The sequence below is a fragment of the Pseudoliparis swirei genome, chromosome 15, assembly GCF_029220125.1.
Source record: "Pseudoliparis swirei isolate HS2019 ecotype Mariana Trench chromosome 15, NWPU_hadal_v1, whole genome shotgun sequence".
In the NCBI taxonomy this organism is placed as follows: Eukaryota; Metazoa; Chordata; class Actinopteri; order Perciformes; family Liparidae; genus Pseudoliparis; species Pseudoliparis swirei.
Genome location: NC_079402.1, coordinates 12192820 through 12204140, shown reverse-complemented (window position 1 = coordinate 12204140; position 11321 = coordinate 12192820).

The following is an 11321-nucleotide window of genomic DNA, read 5'->3' as shown; positions in this document are numbered from 1 at the left end:
TACCTCAGTGTCAGTATTTCTTTCGGAAGATATATTCAAAAATAATGTTTACAAAACATTTTACATGTGAAAGAAACGCACAGTTAAAATCGGCTGAAAAAGTTGTTTAAATGCAGAATAGAGAGGACATCATGGAGACCAAGCACACATGTATACTGCGATGTATACGACTGGATTACCAGTAAATGGTGGCACTAATGGCTAAATTTGTATAATAAACACAGATTAACGGGCACATATAGTTTCACTGAGATGTGCACATGTAGTATAAGGGGAAAAAAGCACTCAACCAGCATAAATTGAAAAAAGTAACCATAGTAACAGATAAAGTAAAAGGGAGTATGAGAAAGTGAAGAGAGTAAATCAGCCAATAAATTGTTCAAATAGATCAAACAGACGGACAGAGGTGATAAGACACTGTTTGGAGGAAATGGGTGAACTGGGGAGAAGAGACATGAGACCTTTGGTCATACGGCACGATGCAATGTGTCCTGACCTGACATCCGACAAGTGCCAAGATTCAGTCAAGTTCATTTGACAAATCATGAGCAGATCTATGAACGGGTCTATTGATTCAAATTTAATATCAGCATTCCTCCGAGAGGTTGCTATATTATTTAAGAAGCCCGAAGAGAAATACTTCTATTTATACTTTTAGATTTTGGAAACGTCAAAGAAGCTTTGTCCATAGATGTAAGGTTGAAGCTGGGGCCGTGCCAACAAGGAGAAGGGATTGAGGGCATTTCTAAAAAATGTAAGTCATTCACAAACAACCACAGGCACAAATATAATTTTTTGGCCCTATGATGACAGATCTGAAACAATACATACATATAATCCTTGGCATGTTAAACGGCCCTGTCTATTTCCAGGCCTCCTGCAAGTCTAATTACTTATAAATCCAGATTAGTGCTTTTATAAAAGAAAGCTGCACAACCAGCCTTAAAACATAACCAGTGAGCTGGTTGAAAACGAGGAATGTCTGCACAAAATGTCATGTCAATCCAGTCATAGTGGATACAAGTGGTGGACGGCAACATTCAGATCAATAGACATCGTGGATAATAAAGATATCTAACAATCCACAGGAAGGCACGTTATGCTCCTGATTATTTTTAAGGATAGACAGCTCACATTAATCGTTACATTAACTTATTATTGCTGTTCCCTGCCAGTTTAAACGTACATACATGTTCCAATCTGTTCTCATCGTGTTAGCCCTTCTCGTGTGCCCGCCTTCCTCGACGGGTATACTGTATACAGTGAACAAAACCTCTTTTTCTTCGGCACCTCTCCATCAAGTGCTCATGCCTCTTGATCTCTTATGGTTCCATGGTCAAGAAGCTCTTTTCGTATAATAAACAGGAGGCCTTGCAAGGTAACTGTTGTGCCGCTATAAAGAGTAGAACCAGCACTCTCTGCTGCGGCCTGGATGTAATAAAAACATGGGATTACCTTACCCGGCCTTTGGAGAGGCCTAGCATTGATCAACTCCATCTCACAGTGCTTGTGGGCCAACATTCCTGCGCATATACATGTGACTATTTAATAGCAGAGGTTGAACGTGATAGCACATGGCTGGCAAATGTAGCCAGAAATATAAGGATAAGGCAGAGGGTTTTCCTCGGTCTTAGGCTCCTGCAGGCTTTATATATTTCAGTTACAAAATCCCTTTATTTCAGTGGTAGCCACATGATCATCAGGGTTCAACTTTCCTCAATTTTGAAAACGTAAACGTGTGCCAATTCCCTTAATGTTGCAACAGCATACCAGACCAACACTTACTGCATAGTCACGATGTTTTGGTAGTAACTTGAAAAAACACTTACAACTTTGGACGACTAAGAAACATCTTTAATATACAGATCCATGCAAATACAGGAACTAACACCCTCAACCGTTTGCTGCTCCTGCGGTTTGGAATTAGTTGCAGACTGATCTGGGTCTCCGGGAACCGGTCTCTTTAGGTGTTTTAAAAAATAGATTAAAAGAGTTGGAGGAAGGTTCATCTGGTTGGAGATGTTTTCTTTAACTGAGGTATGTGCACCTGTGTGAACTGCATGGATTATGATGACTTGAGTCTTAGTTTTGGTTTTATTCATGCTGTGATCTAAAAAATGATCTTTCTTTTTTTATATTGTCTGTCACTGTTTTATGTTATATTGTCTGACACTTTGTGTCATGTACTACTGCTGCTGTCTTGGCCAGGATACTCTTGTAAAGGAGATTTTTAATCTCAATGAGGCATTTCCTGGTTAAATAAATTTAAAATATAATGTTGTCCTGGAATGTATCAATTACATCAGGTCCAGGAGTTTACAGCAATGCCAGCTTCGGGTCTTTTAAAATCTTTTTTAGAAGAAGTTGAGTCAACATATGGTGTGCACTTTATCTCACTGAGGTGCACAGGCTCAACTAATGTCTTGAAGAATGTTTTTTAGTTAAGAGCAGAAATGAAGAAATTCATGGAAGGTGGCGGAACGGATGTTTCTGAACTTGATGAGCCAAGATGGGTTATGGACGTTGCATTTCTAATGGACATAACAAAGTAAACATCTTTAACCTGATCTCCAGGGCCCTGGTCAGCTAATCACAGCATCTTATGAAAATGTGAAAGTCTTCTCCACAGAACTGAAATTGTGGAAAATTCAGCTTTCTCTAAAATATCTCAGTTATTTCACAACATGCAGATCTCTTGAGGGTGAGGGCGCAGCCTTCAGTGGTGATGAATATGTACTGTGGAAAACCTATTAAAACACTGCAGGAGGTTGACCAGCGTTTAGCTGACTTCAAGGCACGCCGTGACACTTTCCAGCTGTTTGCAGACCCCTTCTCAGCCGATGTGGGGAGTGTCGTAAGTATGTTGCAAATGGAACTTATTGACTTGCAGTGCGACTGGGATCATAAAGCTAAACTCAGAGGGGAGAAATGACTGGACCATTTATTAGAGACTTACCTCTATCCGTACCTGAGCTGACAAAAAAGTGTTCAGTTGGGTAATGTGTCGTTTTGGAAGCACATACTGTATGTGTGAGAAACTGTTCCCGACTTCAATAAATGCAAGTACAGGTCCAGGCTTCGTGATGCCCGTCTTGAAGCTGTGACCTCGATGAGGACAAATGAGGCTCAGCTGTGTGAGCAGAAGAGCTTCCAGGTGTCTGGGAGGAAATAGAATAAAGTACAAATATATTCAAGGATTGCATTTGTTAGTTTAATGCAATGTTTCAATAAGTTATTAAAAAATAATCAATGTAATGATTAATGTTATGATAGTTGTATGTTTTATTCAATTCAGTTTATTTTATATAGCCCAATATCACAAATTTCGAATTTACCTCAGCCGGCTTTACAATCTGTACACATACGATATTCCTGTGCCAAGACCTCACATCGGATCAGGAAAAACTCCCAAGAAATAGAAAAAACCCTTTCAGGGGGAAAAAAGGGAAGAAACCTTCAGGAGAGCAACAGAGGAGGATCCCTGTCCCCGGATGGACAGAAGCAATAGATGTCATGTGACCAGAAGAAAGCATGACAGAGTTACAACACATTCAACGAGTATGACAGAATGTATGAATACTGCGTAGGCATGGTCCACGATCCAGAAGGGTGGGGCACATCCGCCAGGCCATGACAGGAGGCCGGCTCGCCAGGCAGGAGGCATCAGACCCAGCCAGGTCCAATGGACCCAATGAGACGTGAAGTCACAAGGACTCCAGGGAGGAAGCAGAGTTAATAATGTGCGATGGAGAGATGAACATTCATCCATAAGTAGAGCGAGAAGAGGAGAGAGGTGCTCAGTGTATCCTAAAACGTCCCCCAGCAGCCAATAAGCCGATAGCAGCATATCAAGGGGCTGGACCAGGTGAACCTGATTCAGCCCTAATTATAAGACGATCAAAGAGGAAAGTCTTGAGTCTTCTCTTAATGAGGTGACTGTCTGCCTCCCGGACTGAAGGTGGAAGCTGGTTCCATAAAAGAGGAGCTTGATAATTGAAGGCTCTGGCTCTCATTCTACTTTTTATACCACAGCTCATATGCTATGCTGCAAATTGTTTAACTTTTAATGCAATTATTGAAAAATTTAAATTAGTTTCAGTCCCTTTTCAGTCTCTCGCTTCTGCTCTACAAAGCCAATGTTATCGCCGCTGTTCCAATTTTAATAGTTATTCTCATAAACTGGTTTGCATTCGTAAGAGACGTGGTCTTTGTTGGTGGTCCAGAACTATGACTTACGATAAAACCCCAGCAGAGTAAGATCCCGGTGTGTTTTACTTTAGGCTTTAATTGATTATAATAAAAAAGTCATAATCCTTCTGAGTTTTGCCAGTGATGAAGTTAACCAAGCTCCAATCATGATTCGAGAGTCTTTTTTTGTATTCGTAGCTATCCACAGACTGCGTGGGCTGAGATGCACAAGAAGCCTAATTCTCCCTTCCAATAAATATATTAGCACATGTATTCAATCATATTATCACATTACAATATGCCATAATTAAGGCCACTGTATATACAGGACTGTCTCAGAAAATTAGAATATTGTGATAAAGTTCTTTATTTTCTGTAATGCAATTAAAAAAACAAAAATGTCATGCATTCTGGATTCATTACAAATCAACTGAAATATTGCAATTCTTTTAATATTGCTGATTATGGCTTACAGCTTAAGAAAACTCTAAAATCCTATCTCATAAAATTTTAATATTTCCTCAGACCAAGTAAAAAAAAAGATTTATAACAGCTGAGTGTTTGTCAAGGCTCAGGAAACCCTTGCAGGTGTTTCGAGTTAATTAGACAATTCAAGTGATTTGTTTAATACCCTACTAGTATACTTTTTCATGATATTCTAATATTTAGAGATAGGATATTTGAGTTTTCTTAAGCTGTAAGCCATAATCAGCAATATTAAAAGAATAAAAGGCTTGCAATATTTCAGTTGATTTGTAATGAATCCAGAATGCATGACATTTTTGTTTTTTAAATTGCATTACAGAAAATAAAGAACTTCATCACAATATTCTAATTTTCTGAGACAGTCCTGTATATGTAGGAATATTGGCGTTATAATGTGCCAGAGGAACCACATTTGGCCTTTTTTACAGACAGACTTAGCTGGCTGTGGAGGATTTGTATGGTTGTGGAAAGCCACAGTCTTTGTACTTGTTGGGAGATAGAAACATAAAACAGTGCATGTTAGAGCTTAAGTATTAACATTACATATTGGTGACCGACCAAAATCTCTTCCTGCCCCAACATTCAAGAAGCGGTCCAGAACCGGGGCCGCCTTTGCTTCATCCTCTTGGTTGAGATACGAGCAGCTTTAGAGGTGACCTTCGCTCATACTCATGGTTGTGGCTGTGTCTTTTCGGGACGGCAACATGCTAAAAAAAATGAAAAGTTAGAACGGTATTGCCAGGTCTCTGATAGCAAATACTCCATCTGTATTGACTCTCCTTTTTGCTTATATAGTTGTCATCTATGAAGGACTTTTCTTTTCTTTTTTACCAGGTCTCTCTTGAAAAAGAGATCTTGATTTCAAGGAGACAATCTGATGAAATTAAGTTAAAGAACATTAACAAAAAAGCATCCTAGTAATGTTCCTGCAGATAATTATAGATCCATATTCTGCAATAAAGTTAGAAGATAATGGGTATGTAGTAGTTTCTGTGCTTATCTCTGGTCAAGTCATCTACCCATCATGTAGTTGGCCGCTAGTTCAGTATCTGACATCTGAGAATCGGTTATTTTTCTAACTTCGTCCGGTGTTTCACGGTGGGAGTCGCCTCGGCGTGACCAACTAAGGAACCTGTAGTGGTGGTTGTACATATAAAAAGCACACCACTTCCACTGGGTTTACCCAGTCTTTTTTGTCAAAGTGATTTTCGAAACGGCGATCTCTGAAATTAACTGCAATACTTATCCTGCTCTTGAATAGCGACTATAGTGCCATAATTTGTAGCTAGTCTGGAGCAATTTCTGTAACTTCTTGAATGTTGGCGGAAATGCAGCATTATTAGAGTGAGTAAAAATATACCGACTTCAGTAACTCCACGAGTCACTTCCTGTGCTGCCTACTATGCACAACCCCCCTCTGCGTTTCTCTTCCTGACGGTGGGGCTCTGTGCATCTGCTGTTTAGTGAGTTAACGGGTGTGTCATTTTCCATGGGAATGACCCTGATTTTCAGGGTTAATTAAGATTGTGAAGCAACATTTGCTCTGCATTAATAATGCTCTTCCTTGTCAAAATAATGTTTTTTCTTAAGTTGTTGCCTTGTTAGAAGCCATATGATCAGATGAATTTCGGACTGATCCTCCTTTTTCTTACTTCTACTTTCTGTTTTAAAAAGAGCTGACTCACTCGAACTAGCTGCCATTTTGAATGCTATGGCATGGTTGCTATTCAAGTCCCATGGGAAATAAAGACAGGCAATGTTTTCTCAATACTAGCCATAAACACACTGGTTCCTACTGAAGACGTTCATTTCGTAAATACATTTTTTTAACGAAGATGATTAAAAAAGGTTCAATAATTTACTAAAACAGCTGGTCACTGTCGTATCTAGTAAATGACACTCAAACAACAGTAAGTCGTGCATTTATTGGAACTAGTGTCAGCAATGGATTAAAACCAGTGGATTTTGTATCACAATAGGAGTATAAGCTACATCAGAAAAAAGACATTTGTTAGTCGATGAGCGTCTCTTCCTTTCATGTTATTTGTTGACAGGAAACCATAGAAAACCACCAGATGCTTCAAAGTCAGAGAAGGATGTATTATATTTTCTCTGCGTTTAAGAGGGGCGAGGTACTGTATTGGATCCCTTTCTGGTTTATGAATATCTATGAGTATTTCTCATTACTACTCAAAATGGAAGATGAGGACAATCTACATACTCTCTTCTGATCAGAGTGACCAGCATACAATTCCTCTGTCCTAATTCGTACAATATCTGATATTGTGAATCACTTCGTTATGAAAGATAACTAACCCTAATCTAGTACATTTTAATGCTCTTCCACATCAGGAACGCAGCTGAAATTATTTCCAATGTATCTTCTAGTGTTGTTACGAGATGTGCCGAAGCTTCGAAGCGTGTGTCGAGTAATGGAGGGGGCGTTTCCTCGAAGCGCGTATCGAGGCTTGCTTCATTTAGGGGAGGAGCCAAAAATGATGACGTCCGAAGCCTCGCTGCCCGGCTGTACCACGTGACTGCTTCGGGAAGCGGTTCAGATATTGCCGGGAGGTTTGACAGCAATATAAACCCCTCAGGCTCCATTCAAAATGTGGGTTGTTGGTTGAGAGTTTGGAGAGTTTAGAGAGAGAGATAGTTTGGAGAGTTAGGAGAGTGAGGAGAGAAGGATAGGTGATAAGATGGAACTGTTGAGAAACTGTTATTTCTGAATAAAATGTCCCCTGTCCTGTACATCACTGTCCAAGTTACACAACCATATTCAGTCCCCTCCTCCTAGTTACACAAGCACTTCACTGTCCTCTGCCTGCTTAAGCCCATGCCATTTTCCTAAAGTGACATAATAACATTATTACACAACCTGCCATATCATATGATAGGCTACCATTTTGGGAACATTTACACACACAGAATACATTCAACAAATATTTTATTATGCACATATGTGATAATTTATGTACAGAAATGATTTGGTCATACATTTTTGTAATTCAGTCATTCCCAACAGCCATAACAGACACAACAATTCAATGCATCACATGATGTGGTTCAGATACAGCTGCCTGTGATTATACACTTGGCCAGTAGGTGGTTTCGTGAGCACATGAAGCTTCGAGAAATGAACCCTTTCTCGAACCAATTAGCTGAAGTGGTTCGATGCCTCATGAGGCTTCATCTCACCATCACTAGTATCTTCTATTCATCTCCATTTACATGGGGGCCCTCCATTTCGTGATCCCACTTAACCCTCCCGTTGTCCTGGGGTCAATCTGACCTGCGTATATACACATACATATGTGTATATTTATATCCATCCCGCCGTCCTCGGGTCAAAACGACCCAATGTATACTAATCAGGTGAGACTAATCAGGGCAGAGGGGACAGGTGAGTGTAATCAGGGCAGGGGTGGGGGAAACAGGTGAGACTAATCAGGGCAGGGGGGAGAGGTGAGTCTAATCAGGGCAGGGGGGGGGGACAGGTGAGACTAATCAGGGCAGGGGGAGAGGTGAGTCTAATCAGGGTGGGGGGGGACAGGTGAGACTAATCAGGGCAGGGGGAGACAATCAACCAAAGAGGGAGAACATGCCCAAAAGGCAGGAAGTAAAACCAGACAGGACACAAGGGGTGAGGGTACTTACAAAAAATTAAAGCAGAAAATACATAAACCATAATGAATAACTTAAAACAATAAAAAGCAAACAGAAGACCAACAACTAAAACAAAGATACGTCAGCAGCCACAGAGCCAAACTGAGATGCCGTGAGAATGAGAATGAGATGGTGCTTCACAAATGTCTTTTTTGTTTCTATTTGTGCAGGTTCAGCTTAATTTTTGTTAGTTGGATTAATTAGCACATCCGCTGAGGGGTTAGTTGAACTTTTCACCTGACCGTAAAATAACTTTATTTGCTTTGCCATTGTCTCTAAAAGAGATGTGTGTGTGCAGGCGAGTTAATGTAACAACGCACATGTATTAGCACATGCAGCGTTGTGGTTCGGGTCCAGACTGCAACAGCAATACTCAAATTTATCTGACGCAACAAATGTAAAAAGAATAATAATACATTTCCGGTGGCCGGTTTTCTTTTTGGTGTCCATATTTTCTTATGATGGTAACCAAATGGCAAGAATTGGTCACTATTTTCTCAAAATGGATGTCAATGGCAACGCCTACCGTCGGGCCCAGCTGCCCTATCTACTTCCACATTCAGTATTTTTCAACTGTCCACTTCTTGCCACAGTCCAATTATTCCCCAATTTCCCATCTCTCCAGACGGGCCCCACTCAAGTCACAGATCAGTTGATGTACAACATAACACAGTCCAGTCAGTTTATATTCTAATTTCATTTTGAGTATCTAATGATTGAAATAATACTTTTAAAGAAAATTAAGTCACTTGTAGAAACCGAGTAAATTGGATAAATCTTTCAGGCAAAAATGACAACCATTCATTGGTTGCTGCTTCTTGCAGATTTAATGCATTTCTTTCAGTTATGTGTTGATGAAATAAATATATTTGAATATAATTGATTCATCGAGAAATTAATCAAAGAGCTTAATGAATAAATTAAGAATTAGATTTTTTTTATCATCATTACGATAGCCCTAGGATGACTGTGTGCAAATTAGTCTGTCGTAATTTCATTAATAACAAATAAGTTTTTTTCACAGCAATCATTCTGGCACGTCACAGCGAATCACCGTCGTTAAGCAGCCGTTGACTTTATTGGTTGCACCTGTGCTACAACAGTTTTTGCTGTAAAACCAAAAATATGTATTTTTCCAGAAATACACAGCACTAAAGCATAATAACAACTGAAAATATAAGGGCATTAAAATGCCTGCTGCATCGTGACTTAATTTTATTATTTTAGTTTGTGTGACTTGGGCTCAAATGGTGCACGCTCAGTGACAAATTAGTGTCACACAGTAATTGATGCAATGCAAACTTGGTGTCAAGGAGAACTACTGATGAGAAGAACTGATTAGTTTCTTGGTTTCTAAAAAAAATTATAATTAAGCTGCCATGTAAAGTCTCCTAAACTGTTTCTATACTCACAGGTTTGATGGAGACAGGGTACAGTCATCCAAAGAGGGTGGGATGAATGGGTATTGGGGGTAGGGGTCGGGTTTGCAGCTGATTAAGTTAAAAGTCAAGCATACATTTCATGATTTCAAAGAAGAAGAACAATATTGTTAATCCTAACAAAATGCAAATGTATTTGATATTTGTGACATATCAAAAGGTACTCTAGGTCATGTTTTCTGTTTTTGTTCAAAGATTGTCCCTTTTTGCCAGAATGTCCTGCTATTGTAAAGTGTAGGATTAACAGATTGAACCTGATGCACCAATTGCCTTGTTTGGTTGTTCCGAAGCTTCTTTTGCACTGCAACGTACTGCACAGCAGAGCCTTGAGTGGTATATTAGGAACAATTATGATGATTGTCCAGGATCGGATGAAATGCTCCTTATTTCCTCATATGTTTCGGGAACTAAACAGGTCGTTTTGAGAAACAGAAAACCTTTCTTCAACTGTTAGCATTATCTAAACTAACTTGGCTTCACATATGATTAAGCTTTCTGGTATTTCTGCAATCGCTACCTTCTTGCCATAGAAATCTACCACCACCCTCGCCGCCTTCATCCCCCTGCCTTGTCCCTTGCCACCAGGCGGTCTCCCGCCAACACCCTCACAACCACCCTCGGGGCCTTCATCCCTCGCTCGGGAGACATTCATTCCTCTCTACCTTCTGCCAAAACAAATTGACCTTGTCAAAACTTTTCTTGCCTTTCTGGTTGGCAATGTTGTTCTGTATGTCAGGCCAACACCTTTGTCCAGACTTAAATAGCAATTAGAGAAGTTTATATAACAGCGCATTATGGTCATTGGCTGTTAAAACTAAAACAATAAGCTAGGGGAGGGAGGAAATATTCAAAGAAAGAAAAACTCACAAATGTTTCGAGAGAAAACCTCAGAGTTTAAAGTTACCCATTTACAAGAAAGAGATCTGGAAAAAAATATAGAAATATTGTTTGTCAAAGAACTAATTTGCTTTATTTTTTTATTATTGGATCAACCTCATGCGTAGTGTAAAACAAAATATTCATCTTTCAGGACATCCGCCTCCTTCAGAGACTATCTTCAGCATAAGAGCACTGATTTAGATACAATGAAATGTAGATGGCGGATACATTTGAGACTATTTCTTGCAAATGAATGAATTCATCATCCCATAAAATATTCTCCCTCAGACATTTTCCATGCACTTTTATGACGGCCCCCTTCTTCATCTCACTTCGCTCTTCAACTCATGGAGTCATGTGATGCTGCTTCGACTACGAGCTGTTCCTGTGTTTGCACTGTACAGACAATAGTTGGATTATATTTAGAAAGAATAAAGAAATCTGGTTCTGATGAATATGACGAAGCTAATGGGTTTAATTGTGATTTCTACATTTTTATTTTTATAATTTTTTATCCTCGATGGTTATGAGCCATTTAACTCCAAACTAGGACCCTGACTCCATCACTCCATTATGACAACCAAAGCCATTGTTGTGTTGTTGTGCCTGAGGGGTATCTTGGTGTTGAGGTGATTGTAAATGGAAGAAATACCTATGGTGACA